The following is a 20,564-nucleotide window of genomic DNA, read 5'->3' on the forward strand; positions in this document are numbered from 1 at the left end:
TTTAATAAATAAAATAAATGCAAAGAAGTCTCACATGAAGACCCGGACGGCCAGCTTCTCCTGAAAACGTGGACGTTGCCGGCAAGCCTGCCCCGTGCTCCTGGCTGGCAGCAGTCAGCTGGCACTGGGTGGCAGCTGCTGCTTCAGATGAGCCTTGTGTCCTGGTCCCCACAGTCCACTTCCTGCTGCCTCTGCATCCCTGAGGTCAGGGCCATTGCCATGTGCCCCGCTGGGTTTTTTTAATCATATGGTTAGAATAAAATTGGGAAACTAACCAGTCCTAGAGCGTATTTGAAGAAAAAAATGGGAGAAAACAAATTTTCCCTGTGAAAGTAAAGGCCATGTCTTTGTTTCGTCCACCTGCTCGAGGTCACTCATTTGGGTCCCCCGTGATGCCAGTGGCATTTGAGCTGGTGACTCCTGGCTCTGAGCCTTGATTGTTTCATTCTTCCAACAAACAGGTACTGAGTTCAAGTCCAGTAAATGGCCCCCAAAATACACATACAATGGCTCGTGAGATGCAGCCAGACTGCATCATCTGAATGTTAATTATCCATGTTGATATTAAACTTGACCAACGTTTAATCCCAGGACAGCTTCCTTCCGGTACCCACAGCCCAGGAGGTTTTCTCCTGGGATATTTCCCACCACGTCGCTCCAAATGCTTGCTTCAGCCAAAGGTAATTTAAAAGCCACACAGTGACTTTCAAAGTTACATTGTTAATTATTCGTCCTTTATTCTTCAGCAAAAATATTCAATTCTGTGGACAAAAGTAGGTTTCAAAGTACTGTTGTGTGATGTAACACAACCCCGAATCAGGTCTGAGGTCTATGGTCTCAGAGACTTCGGCCAGTTCGACAGCATCCAAGAATCCAGGGTGGATTTTCCCACCAAAGTGCCAAGCTTTGAAATAACTTTTGCAAAGGCTGGCACGTGACGGAACTGTTCCTAACAGGCTTGGCGTCGACTTCCAACGATCCATTCACTTGTCGTCCACAAGGAAATGCAGTTTCCCTCTCACGGAATGGTTCATTTTGTCATGAATGAACAGAAGCAGGAAAATTGAATCAAACTAAGATGTGTTTCACCTGCTAGAACCGTCTCTGAACATTTAACAGATGAGAGCCTGGGAGGCAAGAAGATTTGGGGTAAATGGTGTGGGTTCCACCCACCGTCCCTGAAGCTCTCCTCCCCACCCCCCGAACCCTCCAAAGGGGCAACGGTTGCCAGATACTTAAAGTGATGATTTCTCTCAGTGGTTTTTTTTTTTTTCCAGTCACAAAATTTTAATCAGTTGCTAATTGGCACTGTGTTCTTACTTTTTAATTTTTATTGGAGCACAGTTGATTTACAATGTTGTGTCAGTTTCAGGTGTACAGCAAAGTGAATCCGTTATACATATATATGTATCCACTCTGTTTTAGATTCTCTTCCCATATAGGCCATTACAGAGCACTGAACAGAGTTCCCTGTGCTGTGCAGTAGGTCCTTATTAGTTATCTATTTATATACAGTAGTGCGTCTATGTCAATCCCAATCTCCCAGTTTATCCCTCCCCACTTTTTCCTTGGTAACCAGTTTATTTTCTACATCTGTGACTCTATTTCTGTTTTGTAAATACATTCATTCGTACCGTTTTTTTAGATTCCACATATAAGCGATATCATATGATACTTGTCTTTGTCTCAGTGTTTTTAAGGCCACATGAGCTGTGGTTGTGTGACATCCCTGGAAGAGAAGGTCTTCTTATTCCCCAGGACAGTGGGATGGGCCCGCTCCTGGGCAGTTTTGAAATCCTGGAACGGGCCTTCCACGGCAATGCTCTGGTCAACAAGGATGATCTGCTGGGGTTGTCATGAAGCTTCAACACTGAGATGAGCAACAAATGTGGAATGTGACATGTCCTGTGATGGGCCCTCCTGTGAGGGGCAGCTCCGTGTTCTCCACGGGTCCAGTCTCAGCACCCCAGAAGCTTCTCCCGACTCCTCAGGCACGGGCTAACCCAACACCCTTCTTACATATGGGGAGACCGAGGCCCAGAGAAGAAAGCACAGTGAAGAAAAGATACCATCATCAAAGTGACGGCGATGGGATGAAACGTGTCTCAGAATCTATGAAAACTGATCATTCAACGATCTCAATCAAGCTTATTCATTGACGGAGCAGGCAGTGAAAAAAGCAGGTGATGTCATCTGAAATTGTGCTGTTCGAGACTTGTTTCTTTGAGGGGAAGCCTGGCGTCTACCTGTTCAAATGAAAATACGTCCCCAGTAGGGTTTCAGCTCCACAACAGCCAGGCCCCATCCCAGCTTCTCCCTCAATGGAGACACCTGGTCCTTCACCCCCAGTACTTGGCTGGTGCCCTGGTTCTGCCAGCGCTTCCCTGTAAACACCCCCGTGTCTGTCCTCTCCTCCAAAGCCCACGGCTCCACCCTTGGCAAGCCCCTGCCGCAGGCTTCTGGAGACCCCCAGTCGCAGTCTCTACGGTTACAATTCGTATAGAGACCTCACGGGGAAAAGCCATCACTGAGAAGGTCAGTGGCATTGTCCGGAAGAGGGCAACGTGGACGCCCCAGTGGGAGCCGGGCTCCCGCCATGACCTGTCACCTGTGAATGTCTCAGCTCCGCCCTCTGGCTTCTGTATAAGGTGTAGGGCCAAGTGTGAAATTTAGACGGGGAGCAGGAAGAAGTGCCGTTAGAGACACTAACATAAGACGCGGCCCCGTCTGCGTGCTCTCGCTCTCGACCCCGTTAGAGACACTAACATAAGACGCGGCCGCATCTGCGTGCTCTCGCTCTCGACCCCTCTTGGTGGTTGTTTCTCTTTATGAGTCTTGTAATTCATTATTGTTTTTTTACTTGAAGTGTAATGACTGACGATGCTGTGTTAATTACTGCTTACAGCAGTGACTCAGTGATGCACATACTTACATTCTTTTCTTTATACTCTTTTCCATGATGCTTTATCTCGAGATATTGAATACAGCTCTCCGTGCCATACAGTAGGACCTTGGTGTTTGTCATGGTGTCTTTATTTGCTACTTAATGTCATGCTTCCTGGGAGATGAAGATGCTCTCGAGGTGAGAACAGACCCGCCCAGATTCTGGGGGTCCCGTCCCGTGACTCGGCACGCGGTCCACCCTCCAACAGCCACTGGACCCGGCAGGGCCACTAGACCCAGTCCCCTTCCACAGGGACCCACTGACCCAGCCCACATTGGATGGTAACCCCCCCAAAAGTTGGCAACCTCCACGTCAGGATGCACTCGGTACCTGGACTGGGGCAGGTGAGGTTTCACCGGCTGAGTCACCCGCCAGCCACTGCCAGGCCCTGCCTGAGACCCCGCAGCGTGTGTGCGCCTGGCCCTGACCCCCTATGCTCAGCCCAGCCCCCGAGGAGGACGGAAGGCAGAAGGCTGCGTGTCACAGAGTGAGGGCGAACAGGGGGGCCCGGGCGTGCAGGGTGGCGGGGTGAGGCCCGGGCACCCGAGAACCCACCCCAGCAGGCAGAGGGGGCAGCGCCCGAGGGCACAGCCAGCCGCCCAGGGAAAAAGCTCCACTGTCCCATCGGACCACAGACACCCGCTCAGAAACAAAAGGATTAAGAATTGTAAGATGGCAAGTGTTATGGGCCGAACTGTTCCCTCCCCCCAAGCACCCAGGACCTCAGAATCTGATCTTAGTTGGAAATAGGGTCCTTGCGGATGGAATTAGTTAAGATGAGGTCATCCTGGGGTGGAGTGAGCCCCTAACCCAGCAGGATTGGTGTCTTATGAAAAAGGGGGAATTTGGACACAGACCGGAGTGCAGAAAGAAGGCTGTGAAGACACAGGGGGGCACGGGGCTGCCTGCAGGCCAAGGAGAGACGCCCGGGATGGATTCTTCCGGACGGAAGGAGCCAGCCCTGTGCCACCTGCCCTGTGAGACGATTCACTCCTGCTGGTCAAAGCCGCCTGCTCTGCAGTGCTTCGTCACGGCCGCCCCGGGACCCTTACGAGACTGCAGCGCGCTGAACCCCCGGCACAGGCCCTCCTGAGTATGGGGCCTCGTGTGACCACACCCGTCTCCCCAGGAGGCCGCCTGCTGGCTTCCGCGTCCCACTAGCGGCGCCTCCTGAGCGTGCATCTCCCCTCTTCTGCTAATGGCACCCCGATTTGGGTGGGAGGCACCCCCAGCTCACCATGTGCATTCTTTGGGGGGGTGCCCCAGCTCTGGGCACCAGGCTATCCAGGTGGCCATCACCGTCCCATCTCCCCGGCCACGCTTAGCAGACACAGGAATGGGAAAATGACCCGACCTGGACAGCGCCTGGGAGTTCTGCTTGATTCGAGGGACAAACAATGAACTTGGAGATGGCCTGACCGAGAAAGAACTAACAGAGGGGAGACATTCTTAAGCTCTGACGTGTTTCAGGATCATCTCGGGGGCTGAGTGACACACATGGCTAAGCCGGTCCCCGAAGTCCGTGGGTCAGCAGTTCTGGGCTGGGACCAAGAATCCGCGTCTCCAGTGACCTCCCAGGCGATGCCGACGCTCCTGGCCCAGGAAGCCCGCTTGGAGACCCACCAACAGAGTGGAAAGCGGAGCCCAGAGTAAGGGCAGGAGGACCCGGCCATGCCTGCATCCATCCTCTCCCCGGGCTGTTATGAACGTGAGCTTCTCTCACACTCACGGGCCTGGGTGCTTCACCTCCTCCGTCAGGAGATTCTAACGGACGCCTTCTGAACGCCCGGCCACCCCTCCTGCCTCATTGCACGTCCTCCCCAGGACGCTGAGGAGCTGCGCCGCGCCCTCCGAGCTCGCCCATCATCCCTCCGACAGCTGTCACATCCTCTTCTCCTGGAACCTTCTCCCCTCTTGGTCTGGCAGTCACATTCCCAGAATGTTCAAAAGCCCAGATCAAGCCATGTGACCTCAGAATTCACCAGCTCGGCTACGACTGTACCTTGATCGTCCCAGCAGAGCCGGGAAGTGCGGGGGCCTGGCTTTCTCCAACCCGAAAGGGATGTTTCTCCAAAGGTTTCCCGATGGCGGGCTGGCTCCGGGTGGCCGCTTTAGGCTGCGGGACAGGATTGTGTTTCTGAGAAGCAGCTCGGCGTCGGGGAGGGGTGTGGTGACTGAGGGCACGGGGGCCGAAGCCGAGGGCTGTGGGTTCACATCCCACCTCTGGGACGTGACTCCCACGCCTAGCTCACAAAAGGGGATGCGGCTTCTGCCTGGTGCTCCGGAGGTGCTCACTCAGATCCAGCCGCCATGCTGTGCGGAAGCCCAGGACACGTGCAAAGACCACGTGCAGGTGTTCGGCCACCACAAACCACCAGATGTGAGGGGGATGGAGCTTCCGCACCGCCCCGGGCATCGCCTGATTGCAGCTGCTGAGTGAGCAGAACGGGAACCCCCGCGGAGCCCTGTCGACCCCCAAATCACGAGAGAGGATGAAGAGATGACTGCTGTGGTCTCAGGTGCCTGGTTTGGGGGTAAACTGTTACACAGTGATAATAACAGACACACAGGAAGGAGGGCACTAGGTGACAGCAAAGGGGGCCTGTGTGGCTTTCACTGCCCGACGTCTTAGTCCATTCAGACTTCTATAACAGAGCACCACAGACGGGTGGCATTTCTACACGGTTTTCTCATGGTTCTGGAGGCTGGAAACCCAAGGTCAAGGTGCTGGCAGATCTCGTGTCTGGTGAGGACCAGCTTCCTGGTTCATAGTCTTCTCACTGTGTCCTCGCCTGGTAGAAGGGGCGAGAGCTCCCTGGGGTCTCTTTTATTTGCTTTTTTTGTTTGTTTGTTTTGTTTTTTTTTTGCGGTACGCGGGCCTCTCACTGTTGTGGCCCCTCCCGTTGCGGAGCACAGGCTCTGTACGCGCAGGCTCAGCGGCCATGGTTCACGGGCCCAGCCGCTCTGCAGCATGTGGGATCTTCCCAGACCGGGGCACGAACCCGTGTCCCCTGCATCGGCAGGCGGACTCTCAACCACTGCGCCACCAGGAAAGCCCCCTGGGGTCTCTTTTAAAAAGGCACTCATGCCATTCACGAGGGCTCCCCCCTCATGACCTCATCACTAAAGGCCCACCTCAAAACACCACCACAGTGGGATTACGCTTCAACGTTGTCAATTGGAGGGGGACACAAACATTCCTTCTTTTGCACCCAGTATCCGTTCTGCTTCCTTCTGGAAACAGCTTCCATCTTCCCTCTGAGAACCACCGCTGTCACCTTCCATCCATGAGCGCAGGGAGTGTCGACCCCATCCCCAGCTCCAGGGCTGAGCACACGACCCAGGCGGGCAGAGCAGAGTCCCTTGGCCGCGGTGCTGTGTTCAGGGGTCTAACCGGGACTGAGTCTCAGTCCCTAGAATTCAAGGTGCGAGAGGTGCCACAGTTACAGGGCGGCTCTCCCGACAGGACACTGGCCTGGAGTCATCGGTGCCCTTGGGAGGAGCTGCTGAGCACAGGGCCAACACGGGAGGGGCTGCAGGAGCGGGGGGACCCGGACGGGTTGGGGGAGAAGAAATCAGTGGCCAGAGTCGGGCCCTTCGGGGTCTGGCCATGTCTGAAACCAGGGCTCCCCTTCGGGCTTCTGTTACGTGAGCCAAAAAAAAATCCCCTTCTTTTGCTGACGCCGCTTTGACTCAACTATGTGGCCCGTGCAGAACTAAAAGGTGCCCTGAGTAACACAGACCAAATCAGGGAGAGAGAAGGTGGGCGACTGGGCGCCATCTGGGCGACTCATCCCGCGGCATCCACACGGCATCCCGCTCGCTCTGGGTTTCCAAGACGACGGACCAGACGCCAGCTGCCCCTTCCCGTTTCTACTGCGCCCTGTCATCCTCACCACTGGCAGGTCCAATATAAATGGAAGAGTGGCTGCAAGAGGTTTTAGGGCCACCGTTAACGAAACACCCCAAACGGGGCTTAAATCACCAGCGATGTCTTCTCTTACAGCTCTGGAAGCCACGAGCCCAAGGTCAAGGTGTCGGGTGTCCGCAGGGCAGTACCTCCTGGGGGCTCGGGGGTGGAAGTTCCCTCTTCTCTCCGGCCTCCCGGGCTGCGGCATCCTCGGGCCCCTCAGCTTGTAGGTGCGTCACTACGGCCTCCGCCTCCACCCTCGCCTGGCCTCCTCCCCGCGTGTCTCCTCTATGCGGGCGCATCTGTGTCCAAGTTCCCCTTTCCTTTCTCTTACAAAGACACCACTCGTTGGACCAGGGCCCACCCTACTCCAGCGCGGCCTTCTCCAAACTTAACCATCTGCGAAGACCCTATTTCCAGATAAGACCACGTTCACGGCTACCAGGGGCTAAGACATAAACTTATCTTTTTAGGGGATGCAGTGAAACGTACCACACTGGCTGTGAAATGCCCACCAGTCCATTTCTTCGACTTCCATCCATGCTTCCAGAAACAGAATGCTGTCCTGACTTCTCCCTCCTCGTGCAAGTTTAAAGCTCAGCGAGGAAGATGCTCAGCTTGGACTGTGTCCAGCTCTACGGACACTAACGGCCTTCCCATGACTTCCCGTGTGAAACGGGGCCCAGGCCTGGGGTCACCAAGGTCCCAGGGGCCCCGTCTCCCGGCCCCACCATCCTTAGCATGCAACCCCGTTTCCATGGTTACAAGAGGCTACAGGAGGGAGTGTGGGAACGGTGAAGGACAGAGGACAGAGCCAGGAGCTGAGCCTGCCCTCTGCACTCTGCCCAGACCTTCCAGAAGCCCACCTGGCATCTTCTGCTCGCCTCTCGCTGGCCAGATGCGTCAGGTGGCTGACCCTGGCAGGAAGGAAGGCAGGGACGTGGCCTGCTCCCCTCCACGCAAACCAGCCCCATTAATACAAAGATGGCGAGGCTGGGGCTTCCCTGGTGGCGCAGTGGTTGGGAGTCCGTCTGCCGATGCAGGGGACATGGGTTCGTGCCCTGGTCCGGGAAGATCCCACATGCCGCGGAGCGGCTGGGCCCGTGAACCATGGCCGCTGAGCCTGCGCGTCTGGAGCCTGTGCTCCACAACGGGAGAGGCCACAACAGTGAGAGGCCCGCGTACCACAAAAAAAAAAAAAAAAAAAAAAAAAAAAAGACGGCGAGGCTGGATTTGGGGAAGTCGACATCTTCTCAAGGGCTTTTCTGGGTCCACAGCCCTTGTTGTCCTGCCAGCCAGCAGCTGCTCCCCAACCCCCCAGAGCGCCCCAGGTCTAATCAGCTGGTCCCACCCGGAAGACAGACTGGGCAGACAGCTCTCCTGCTTTTTCTTGCTCTCTCCCTCCTCCTGTCCCCATCCGCCCACCCAAGTAGTCATCCTGGCAAAAATAGAAAATGTTTAGATGGAGACGGGAAGGGAGGAAGCCTTAGGTCTGGTGGCCCAGAAACCCCAAGACCCTGGTCCCTCAGGAGATCAGGGCGCTTCTGGGGGCCAAGGAGACAGCAGGATGGGGAGAAGCCCTCCATGTGGACAGTTGCTGAGCATTTTGTGTGTGCTTTCATTTGCTTGGCGTTTCTGCTCGCACGGGATACAGCCTCCCTTTCTGGTACCCAGCGCCCTGATTTCCCACCTGCGACCTCCCCAAACCGCCTCTGGTCCATTTGAGTGGAGTTGATACCAGCCCCACCCGAAATCGTTATTTGGTGAAAGAATGAACTAGTGAATGGCCCATCCGGGCTCTGGAGAAGTCGAGCACATCACTGCCGCCCCCCCCCCCCCCCCCCCCGCCACGTTAAACAGAGGCACACCCCTCCCCCCAGCTCGCTGTGGCCAGCGCCCTGCACACGCTCAGCATCTCCCCGCCCACAGCTCATCTTCGCCGCGCTGGCAGGTGTGAAGCACGGCATCCCGGCGCCACCTCCCGCCAGCATGGTGCCTGGTGGGAAGCAGGTGGCCACAGCGCATCTGTCGGACTGCTACAGCAAGCCAGGCACGCCCGCCCGACTAGAGACAGACCTGGAGTCCCCAGGGGGGTCTGGGGACCGGACGGGTCATTCACCCCGTTACTCGCACTTGCCTATTCATCAGCTGAGCAGTATTTCATTCACTTCACAGCTACGGAGAACCCACCAGGCACCAGGAGGTGGGGCCGGCCCAGGGACAGAAAGGTGCACAAAGGTGGCACCTGCCCCTTCCTGGGGGTCCCGGCAGCCCTTGCTGCCAGGGTGGGACTGTTCCAACGGGGCAGTCACAGCCAAACACGGCCCCTGAGCGCCTGCAGGGTGGCTGGCTCAACTGGGAAGCTGGGTTTTATTTTATTTTTATTCTAATAGCCACCTGTGGCTAGCAGCTTCCCTATTCGAGCAGATCTAGGAGGAAACAGACACAAAAACTAGAAAACGCAGTAGAGAAATTTCAGTGCTATTTCATTCCTTCTGTCTGTCCGTCCATCACAGATATTCCAGTGAGCACCAGCCCTGTTAAGAAGTACCGTGAACGAAACAGAAACAGCGCCCACCCTGGTGGAGGTTACATTCCAGAGGGAAAGGGAAGACAAGAAACTCGTGAACGAATAAAACAACTTCCCACAGAGACGAGCGCCGTGATGACAAACCGGGTGGAAGCGTCGGGGGCAGTGGCTGCTTTAGACGGGGTGGTGGGGAAGGCTGCCCTGAGGCGGTAACGTTTAAGTGAGGCCCACGTGATGAGAAAGAAGCCACTATGCAAAGACAGAAGGGAAGAGCATTGTAGGCACAGAGAACGGCAGGTGCAAAGGCCCTGAGGTCGGAGGAACAGAGGGGAGTCCTGAGTAAGGCTGATGGAGAGTGACCAGAGGGGATGACGGTGGGAAATGAGGTCTGTGAGGAAGGCCGAGGTCAGACCACCAAACTGACCAATGCACAGTCACGATGCTATTTTAAGCTCAGGCAGTGCCCGTGTGGTTGACCCAACGGATTGATGGACAGCTGCCCACTGGCCCAAAGGATGTGAAGTTCGGGGCCCAAGGCTATGAAACTTATCTCTTCAGAGTCTGCTACACAAAGCAAGAGACAGTGCGATAAACTCCTTAAAAAGTGTTTTCAATGCTGGCCAGATATCCTCTGGCCAGGAGGTTTTAAAGAAAACTCACTGTCGGTCTATCCATACAATGGAAAATTATTCAGCCACACAAAGGGACGAGTCACGGACACATGCTACCACATGCAGGGACCTTGAGAACATTATGTTTAGGGAAAGAAGCCACACACAGAAAGACACATGTTGTATGACGTGAAACATCCAGAAGCGGCAAAGCCCCAGAGACAGAAGGTAGATTCGTAGCTGCCAGGGGCTGGGTGGGGAGGCGACCACCAGCGGGTTTCCTCTTGGGGTGAGGGTGCTGTGTTGGAATTAGAGGTGTTGTAAATTACTAGATGCCACTGAATTACAGGCTTTAAATGGCTAATAAAATTACTAAAATGTTGAATTTATGTTTCTTGAGTTTCACCTCAATAAAAATAAAGATTAAAAAAAAGGCTGTGCAAGACAGAGAAGAACTCAAAGTAGAGTTGAAGACAGAACACTTATTGGGTGCCTACTGTTTGCACCCTTCAGGATGTTTCTTACTCGCAAATTCAGTCCCCACTCTGCGAGGACGGTACTGTTATCATTAGCTCTGATTCCTGAACGGGGCGGCCTGAGGAAGGTCCACACTGCGAGACTCGGGCTGGCACGGGACAGGAGAGGAACAGGTCATCAAGCTCTGCTAACACTCTTTGCTGGAAGGTTCCATTCAAATGGATGTCCTAGCAGCTGCCTGTTCTCTGCCGCTGGTCTCGTGGATTCCGCCACCAGTACTGCACCCGTTTTATGACTCTGTCGCACACAGTTCAACATTATTTACGGGAAGTCCTTCCTTATTATTCTTTTCTATCAGAAATGTCCTCTTTATTCTTCCTAGATGAATTTGAGAATCAGTGGTTGACATTTTCAAAGATATTAGAGGAAACATTTTCCTCTTAAAATATGGAGTCTTTCTACCCAGAATTATGATGTTTATCCTCATTTATTTAAACGTCCTTTTACATCCCTTGTAAGAGCTCAGTTTTCTTTAAACAAGCCACCAAACTTCTCTCCTTGCATATTAAAAAAAAAAAACCCTTGTTATAACATCAGAATTAAAGATACTAAATTTTTAGAAATGAACAATGATGAGAATTTAGATGAAAGAAGACAATTACATCTATGAAAATCTTGAGCCCTGTTAAATATAGATTCTTAGATTAAAAGAATAAGTAAATGAATCAGTTCTGTTTATCTTAGGGAAATGTATCATTTCTGATAGGTTTTTAAATATTCTGAAAAGGGTCCCTGACAATTCCCCTCCACCCCCTCCTAGACCGCAGGTGGGGACCCCTCCTCTGAGCCACCAAAACATGGGGCTCGCTGTGGCCAGCCACTAGGGCCCTCCCCTCACTTACCATCTCCCAGGCTCTTCCCCAAGGCAGCGATGGGACCCGAACCCAAGCCTGGGGCCATCGGCCATCCCCGTCGGGGCCGACACGCAGCGTGCCCTGTAAGAAACCAAGAACACGCAGGTGAAACACAAGAATCACTTTCAGGTCCTCCCAGGACCAGGAAAGGGCCCCAGAGAAGCCTCAGCATCACTCGCAGGACAGCCTTCCTCTGGGCAGGGGACGGACGCAGCATGGGAGGGGCCTGAGGCTTCCTCTGGGCAGGGGACGGATGCAGCATGGGAGGGGCCTGAGGCTTCCTCTGGGCAGGGGACGGATGCAGCACGGGAGGGGCCTGAGGGACACAGACCCTAGGCATGCTGACCACTGGCACCTCTTCTGACAAAGAGTCTTTAAACGTTTGTTCTGTAGTTAAGGGAAGGACGCAAGCCCATCCCCACTCCCAGCACATCCCACCCGGCAAAGTCGAGCCCTCGGCTAACGAGATCCACTTTCCTTGGCAGGGATCTGGGAGGCGGCCTTTGCTGCTTTCCCATCGCATTTCTGTGATGGCTCAAAACGTCTTTACGGGGCCAGCCCCGGCGTCCAGCAGCAACCCTGGCAGGTGAGACAGCCTTCCTGAAAGGTCTGTGACCCTGACCTGCACAAGAGAATCCCCTGGGCCATCCTTCCAAAATACACACGCTCCACCCCAACCTTCTGAGTAGGAATCCTCCGGGTCAGGTGCAGCATCTGTATTTGAAAAGCTGCGCCAAATGATTCCAACGAGCCCCACTAATAAAGAACCCAGCCCTTCCCGGGCATCAGCGTAACTTCAGCTGCAACGAAGCACGAAGCCGTCACCTCCTCGGACCCTTGGGTCTCTCACGCCAGACTGTCTGGGGGTCACGTGTAGAAAGAAGATGTGATTTTCCCTTAATCCGTTTATAGACCAACCACCCCTCGGCGAGCTCCAGACCTGGGCCTCTCTGATGGAATAATGAGATGCTTCTCGTCCTGCAAGGGTAGGTGTGACTCACCCCGGAGGGTCACCTCGGTGATTTTTCAACAACTTTGGTTTGCTCGATAGCTTGATACGAAAGGAATTCCATGGGAGGAATTCACAGAACACTCAATTCCTACTACTGGAATTTCTTTCAGTATCACAGGCAAATAAGAAGTTAAAGCGAGATAAATATCTTAACTTTAAAAAACGTCGGGCCGTCATGTAAAACAGCAGAGTCTACAGTTTCCTCCTGATTAATCTGACAGAACCTTAAGTGTGAGTTTTTCATGGTGCTGATGTGTCTGGAGTGTGAACGGGGGGAGACGGGGGACCACGAATCTGCCTTCTTCCTACCAGATGAGCATCTCCGTGCCGCGCGGGCTGCAAGGCCACCGAGCTGGGGTGCGCAGCCCCGGAGATACGGGAACGAGGAATGCGGAGTGAGTGTTTAATGGGGACAGAGCCTCAGTTTGGGAAGATGGGAAGAGTTCTGGAGACGGATGGGGGTGACGGTCGCACAATAGTGCGAATGTACTTCAGGCCCCTGAGCTATACGCTTAAAAGGCTTAAGACGGGAAACTTTATGTTACGTGTATTTTACCACAGTTCTTTAAGATGCTTGGCTGCCAAAACCAGCTCTTCCCTGGGGGTCAGGATCCCCTTCCTTTTCTCTACTTTTCAGGAGTTAAAATTGATACCTAGGACTTCCCGGAGGTCCAGTGGTTAAGACTCTGCCCTTCTACTACAGGGGGCTCAGGTTCGATCCCTGGTCGGGGAACTAGATCCCACATGCCGCGCAGCACAGCCAAAAAATTAAAAAAAAAAAAAAAGAAAAAAGAAGAAAGATCCAAGGTCACAGATTATCCATCCTCTCTGTAGCTGGGAGATGGGTTATTATGATGTGGCTCTGCCCAGAGGTTCAGAACTCCTTTGGGGGACCTCCCAGGTATCACAAGGGGTGAAGAGATGAGTAGGATGTGCTCCATGGAGGAGGCTGGGGACATACAGCCCAGGGACACTGCGTGTCACGAGGGGTTCGCGTTTATTCTAATTCAGATCCTTCTTTCCTTCAGAATCCAAATATAAAGTCAGGTGTGATAAGTCTTAGAAAGAAACACATGAACTGTTCTGGGAGTCCAGAGAATGAAGAGCTTCTAGGGTAACCCATGAGGGCCCCAGGGCCCTGGCGGACCAGGCTGCACATCAGGAGATGCTCTTCGTGACGCAGGCAGAATAAGGAGCAATTCCAATCTCTGTGCTTCTAGCGAAGATTTCAGGCATCTAATTCACAGTCCATGGCCATCTTGTTAACTCTACTCTTTATTCTGGGAAGAGTTCCGGATGTGGAAACACTGGAGCCATCCCTCTGAGCATCTCACTTCCTTTGTCTCCAGTTCTCCACACCTGGAAACCTCTCACTGATTCCCCCACACTAGCCCACTTCCCCCAGAAAAATACCCTTCCTAGCACCCAGCTTCCAGGAATTTTCAGTTCCTCTTTCTTGGTTTCCCCTCTTGTTCAAGTACTGCGGCCTCTGGATCTTTTTTCTGTTTGATTTCTCTCCACTTCACCGGTTTCACCCTCGTTTTCCCAACCCCCCACCCCGTGACAGAGACTGCTAGACCCGGGTCGGCACACAAGCCCCTCCCCTCTCGTCCTCTCTTGTCTTTTCCCTTCTCGCCACCCACTGCCCTGACTCTGTCCTGCCTCGTGAACAATGGAGCCGCGAGGGAGGCAGGTGCTCATGACAGGCAGAGGAAGCTGGCTGAGTCAGGCTCTCCCCGTGGGAGGGCTGGTGGGTGGTCAGGGATGTCTGGAAGCACTCACGTCGTGCTGGGTTGTGTCTGTTCACGGAGAGCACCCGGTCTGAACAGCCCCGGAGGTGCCGACAGCTGGACAGATCATCCCGATTCCACACCATTGCTGTCCCAGGAGCCAGACGGGGAGCTCCGCAGCGAAGTCGGACTCTGCAGGAGACCTCTCCCCGGGGCAGGGGTGTTTGCGTGCTTGGTGTTTTCCCTGCTGACATGTTGCCCAGAATACTCCGCTCACGACTCTGCTTTCCAATCTAACTGCTGAAGGAAGGGGTTCTGACGGGCGTCAAGTGGGCGTGCAGAAGCGTGAGTCACTGTGCTTCAAACAGCAGCTGGGGTCACAGGAGGCCATCCGCCGTGGGCACCAGCTTCCCGGCCGGGGAGAAACCTCTCAGCCATCGCCCTTGAACCAAAAGCCTCAGAGCTGCTCTGGGTCTCCTGGGTCCCTTAGCAAGCTCTTTATTTATCCAGGGATCTCCAAGCAGTTTATATCAGACATGGCTTTCCTATAAAACAACACATGCATCTAAAAGAATCCCTACTAACAGGAATTTCTCTCAAGAAGACATACAGATGGCCAACAGGCACATGAAAATGATGTTCAACTTCTCTAATTATCAGAGAAATGCAGATCAAAACTACAACGAGGTACCACCTCACGCCGGTCAGAATGGCCACCATCAAAAAGTCTACAAAGGACAACTGCTGGAGAGGGTGTGGAGAGAAGGGAACCCTCCTGTTGGTGGGAAGGTAAGTTGGTGCAGCTACTATGGAGAACAGTATGGAGGTTCCTCAAGAAACTAAAAAAAGAGCTACCATATGATCCAGCAATCCCACTCCTGGGCATATACGCAGACAAAACTCTAATTCAAAACGATACACGCACCCCTATGTTCACAGCAGCACTATTCACAATAGCCAAGACATGGAAGCGACCTGAATGTCCATCGACAGATGAATGGAGAAGGAAGATGTGGTACCTACATACAATGGAATACTGCTCAGCCATGAAAAAACGAAATAATGACATCTGCAGCAACATGGATGGACCTAGAGATTGTCATGCGGAGTGAAGTAAGTCAGACAAAGACAAATATCATATGATATCACTTATATGTGGAATCTAAAGTATGACACAAGTCAATTTATCTACGAAACAGAAACAGACTCACAGAGAACAGACTTGTGGTTGCCAAGGGGGAGCTGGGGGGCAGGGATGGATTGGGAGTTTGGGATTAGCAAATACAAACTATTATATGTAGAATGGATCAACAACAAGGCCCTACTGTACAGCACAGGGAACTCTATTCAGTATCCTGTGAGAAACCATAATGGAAAAGAATATTTAAAAGAGTGTGTGTGTGTGTGTGTGTGTGTGTGTGTGTGTATAAAACAGAACCACTTTGTTATACAGCAGAAATTAACACAACACTGTAAATCAACGATACTTCAATAAAAATAATAAAAATAAACAATTTTAAATACGCAAATAAATAAAAGACATCCCTACTCTATTCGATAAAAGACACTTCAGCAACCTCACTGGCCTTCCTCTACCCATCCTGTCCTGCTTTAGATGTGTCTCACACAAGAGTCACGGTGGCGCCTCTAAGACACAAATCAATCTCTGTACGCGTTCTTCCGTGGCTCCCATTTTCGTCATAGTGAAAGTCAAGTTCTTACAGTGGCCGCAAGGTCCTGAGTGATCTGGTTCCCCACCCCCCCCACCCCCAACACACATGCACACACACACGCACACACGTACAGGCAGCACACACACAGGCACACGCTATCATCTCTCGTCTCACCTCCCGCCACCTCCTGCCGCCAGCCTTCCACACCCCTGGCATGCACCCACCTCAGGACCTTTGCACATGCCGCTTCCACAGCCTGGAAACTCTTGGCCCAGAAATCCAAACGGACCACACTCTGACCTGTTCCGTGTCATCACGCAGAGACCACCTTTTTTTTTTTTTTTTTTTTTTTTTTTGGCGGTATGCGCGCCTCTCACTGTTGTGGCCTCTCCCGTTGCGGAGCACAGGCTCCGGACGCGCAGGCTCAGCGGCCATGGCTCGCGGGCCCAGCCGCTCCGCGGCATGTGGGATCTTCCTGGACCGGGGCACGAACCCGTGTCCCCTGCATCGGCAGGTGGACTCTCAACCACTGCGCCGCCAGGGAAGCTCGAGACCACCTTTTTGTCAGACCTTCTCTGGCCCTCCCACACCCCAGCACTCCTCTTGCTCTGAGATTTATTTTTCTCCAAAGCTTTTCTCACACCTGGCGTAGACTTTACCTAATCATTTTGTTTATTGCCTGTCCTCTTCCTCTAGATTTCGCCCGGGCGATTCACCGCTGTATCCCCAGCACACAGAATACTGCCTGGCACGCAGGTGTTCTACAAGTATTTGTTGAGCAAAACAGCTTCGTGTTTCGTGAAATAAAAGAGGAGGGGAGCATGCACATTTCTTGTGGGAGGGCAGAATATTGCTGTGTGTTTCCCACGTCAAGAGAATACAGCCTAAGAGGCATGATGAAGGCAGCCATACTGGGTGGAGGATGAGGGATCTGATGAAGAGTCTGAGTTGGCAGTTCTTGTGTTAGAGGCTCAGATGCAAACACACAGGAAACTCCTGAGCAGGGACCAGGAGCAAGTCGGGGGAGTAGAGGTTTCCTACCTTCCTTCTCTGCCTGGAACAGCAGGAGCCCCGCCCGCTCTGGAAGCTAGACTCCCCCACCCCCTCCACCTGGAGCCCCCTTGCCGCCCACTCTCCCTTCTTGCAGTGGACAATTGTCCAGACACCAACTGCAGCTCAGAATCACAATGTCCCGGAATCTTCTCTCTAGAAAAGCAACTCCTAAAACTCCATCAAAGCCCGGGTAGGGTGGGAAGATGCCCAGATCCTTCCACGTGAAGAGTCTCCCTCCTGCTGCCCGTCTTGAGCCGCCAGCTCCTCGCCCTCCAGGTTGTCTCGGCATCAGCCACCAGCTCTGGGCACACTCCTTGTGGGGGGGGGGTCCCAGTCCAGTGGGTGCATCGTCCACATTCCTGGGACAACTCCTCTGAGCAGAGACATGGAAAATCCCGCCTCCCGCTGAATGGCTCTGATGCCACAGTCAGGGCAAAGCAAACAAACCCTGTGTCTTACCGACAAACGAAACAAACCACAACAATCTCCTCCTCCAGTGGGATGACGCCCAACACTGCACAGCCGCCCAGAAGCAGCCACAAAGCATCCACAGTAACTTATTTTTCTAGTCATGAAGAATCCCCTTTAGGAAAGCATCGTCGGAGGGAAGACTTTCGCTTCCAGTCTTTTCATAAGCCTTTTGGTTACATACAAAGGTAAAGCCAAAAGCCTAGTCCAGATTCAGAATGTTCACAAAATCAAGGTCACGTGATAATAATGAACACGTACACGGTGTGTCAGGTGTAAATCTAAGCACTGTACATTTGCCATTCACTTAAGCCTTCTATCAACTCCATTTAACAGATGAGAAAGCCAAGGCACAGAGGGGCTAAGCAACTCACCCAAGATCACACAGCAAGTAAGTGGCAGAGTCTGGATTCAAACCCAGAAAATCTGGCTCCAGAGTCTGAGACCTTCACACTCAATCACCTTTTTGGTTCCATAGGGTAAAAAGATCCTCTTCCTTGTGGGAAGAATGACCTCACTGGGGGTTATTACATGTCTGGGATTGGGGCGCCTGGATTATCAGGGCCGTGGTCAAGGGCACTTCCCTTGGGAACTGGTAAACTGGTCCCTACCAGGGCTTCCCTGGTGGCGCAGTGGTTGAGAGTCCGCCTGCCGATGCAGGGGACACGGGTTCGTGCCCCGGTCCAGGAAGATCCCACATGCCGTGGAGCGGCTGGGCCCGTGAGCCATGGCCGCTGAGCCTGCGCGTCCGGAGCCTGTGCTCCGCAATGGGAGAGGCCGCAGCAGTGAGAGGCCCGCGTACCACAAAAAAAAAAAAACAAAAAACTGGTCCCTACCAAATGCCGGCACACTGGGGAGCAAAGAGTAATAACCACATGAACCCAGTCACCCCATTAACACCTTCCCCCCCCCAAGATGGCCATGGCCAGTTCCAGCATTTGCAAAATCCAGTACTACAAGGGCTGGCAGGACATGTACCCGAGTGAAGTGGGAGAGGCGACAGGCAATAGAGAGGGGTGGAGAGTGTGGCAAACTGGAAGGTACCAACCTCCTCCATTTCTCAGCTGCCATGGTGGCTGCAGCGTGGCCACATCTTCAAGTGTGTAAAGAGGGGCAGAAATCTGGCTCTTGATGTGAAAAGCTACCATTTCAAATGTTGGGGGCCAATTATTTTGAAAATGTACACACTGACTGACAAAACAGAATACATCAAGGAGGATGCACTGTGGAGGGCCCTAGTCATCCTTTGGGTATGACGTCCATTTTCATTGACTGGTACCTGAGCACAGTCTGTTCTGATTGGTCAGTAACAGGTTGGCACTCATTCTGATTGGTCAGCACTAAGCTGGAACATTCTAATTGGCCGGTGCCTGTACTCAAGGCAGTCCTATTAAGTAAGTATATCTGAGCATTTTTTCCCCTAAGGAGAAGGGCCATAGCTTTCAGTAGGTTCTCCGACTTGTCTGTGGCCCCAGAGGAGCTAAGAACCATCTATTTAAACACTCTGTTTCCTTTATATGTTTTCATTTCTACTGTTTCTGAGCACTGATTATGCTTAATGCTGGCAGACCTCTTACCTGTTCCCATGCCAGCTCACTCTTGTCAGATCACAACTTTGCATCAGGAGCTGGGAGCCAGCCCCCAAGGCTCAGCTTTGCTTGATCAAGGCCAATCCTGGCCACTTCACTTCTCCTGTCCCATAACTGGCTTAGGAATGGGCCTGCCTCCCAATTCAGCTGTTGAGATACTGGGGCAAGTGGGCTGGGGGCAGAACTGGGGAGACTGGAACATTTATTTTTAAACAACACAGGAAAAATAACGCTGTATTCTTTTCTGTTCTGTAGATATTTTGCGTCCATCTACGCGTGGATCTCTGGCAGCCATTCTGCAACCACGAGGAGAACTAGCTTGAGAGATGGAAAGGTCCTTGATGGTACAGACCCAGAAAATTAACTAGATCAGGAACCGTCCTGAATCCAAATTTCTTAATATGTGGAATACTAAACTTTCCTTGCTGTTTAAAGCCATTTCAACTGGGTTTTCTAGTACTGCAGCCAAGAGCATCGCCTAAACGATATACTAGTTCTAGCTATATGAATCATATATATTCTTAGACTACTAGCTATTTAGAGCATTTCAAGGGACCTTCCTGAGATTACCTGCTGTGTTATTAATCCCAATAACTGAGCTGGGGGGGACTTGGACACTTTTTTTTTTTTGGACATCACCTTTTCTAATTCCCACCTTTTCAGATGACAAGCTGGACCATGAGGTTGGAACGTACCCATGATCACCAGCCAGGCAGTGGCAAAGGCATTCTGACTTGGTCTGGGCACTTCCTCCTGGACGACCCAGTCTCAGATTTGCAAAGTGTCAGGCTCCCAACAAGGTGTGCGCGACAAAAGGAAAGATAAGTGAAAACGGTAAGTTAAAATCTAAGCTGCTGTGCCCAGCTTTTTCCCAACACATTCAGGCTCACGTCCCACGTGAAGGAAACTGGAAACGGGAGGTAACAGATTAGAGACTCAGGGAAGCAAAAAAGACCAAGGAATCTATAAGCAGACCCATAATCAAAGAAAAGGTTCGCCTTTCTTTGAAAAGCTTGGAAAGTGTGTGTACACTCACGTCTTTTTAATTATTCATAGTCTGAGTGTATTATTTTTAATTATTCATTTTTAGCGGTATTTTCTTTTGACTAACCCACCACCAGCCATCATCCTGTTGTACAGATGGGGTTCCTTCATTCCTGAAACGCGCTGCCGTCAAATGTGGAGAAATGATACCCAATCTGAGAAGGCAGCGTGTTCAAGAAAGCAGAGAAAGGGACTTCCCTTGTGGCGCAGAGGTTAAGAATCCGCCTGCCAATGCAGGGGACACGGGTTCGAGTCCTGATCTGGGAAGATCCCACATGCCGCGGAGCAGCTAAGCCCCTGAGCCACAACTACTGAAGCCCGCGCGCCTAGAGCCCGTGCTCCGCAACAAGAGAAGCCATCTCAATGACAAGCCCGCGCACCGCAGCGAAGAGTAGCCCCTGCTCGCTGCAACTAGAGACAGCCCGCGTGCAGCAACGAAGACCTAACGCAGCCAAAAATAAATAAATAGATAAATTTATATATAAAAAAAGAAAGCAGAGAAAGCCTCCCCTTGGAGGTGAGGCTGGTTCCTGCACATAATGTAACAACCACACGGCTCTGTGCCCTGTCCGCGGTGCTGCCCCTTGTTTGTGTATGTATGTATGTACG

General features: G+C 52.6%; 1 long non-coding RNA gene across 1 annotated transcript in view; it reads right to left on the bottom strand.

Annotated features, from left to right (window-relative positions):
• The window catches only part of LOC307196787, a 46,925-nt gene that overhangs the window by 17,993 nt on the left and 8,368 nt on the right, over window positions 1-20,564 (bottom strand). Inside the window, exon 2 of the long non-coding RNA XR_013831224.1 lies at window positions 11,375-11,467. This is a non-coding gene — a long non-coding RNA (uncharacterized lncRNA). The remainder of the gene's footprint in view (window positions 1-11,374; window positions 11,468-20,564) is intronic.

The sequence above is a fragment of the Stenella coeruleoalba genome (assembly GCF_951394435.1).
Source record: "Stenella coeruleoalba genome assembly, chromosome: 14".
Lineage (NCBI taxonomy): Eukaryota > Metazoa > Chordata > Mammalia > Artiodactyla > Delphinidae > Stenella > Stenella coeruleoalba.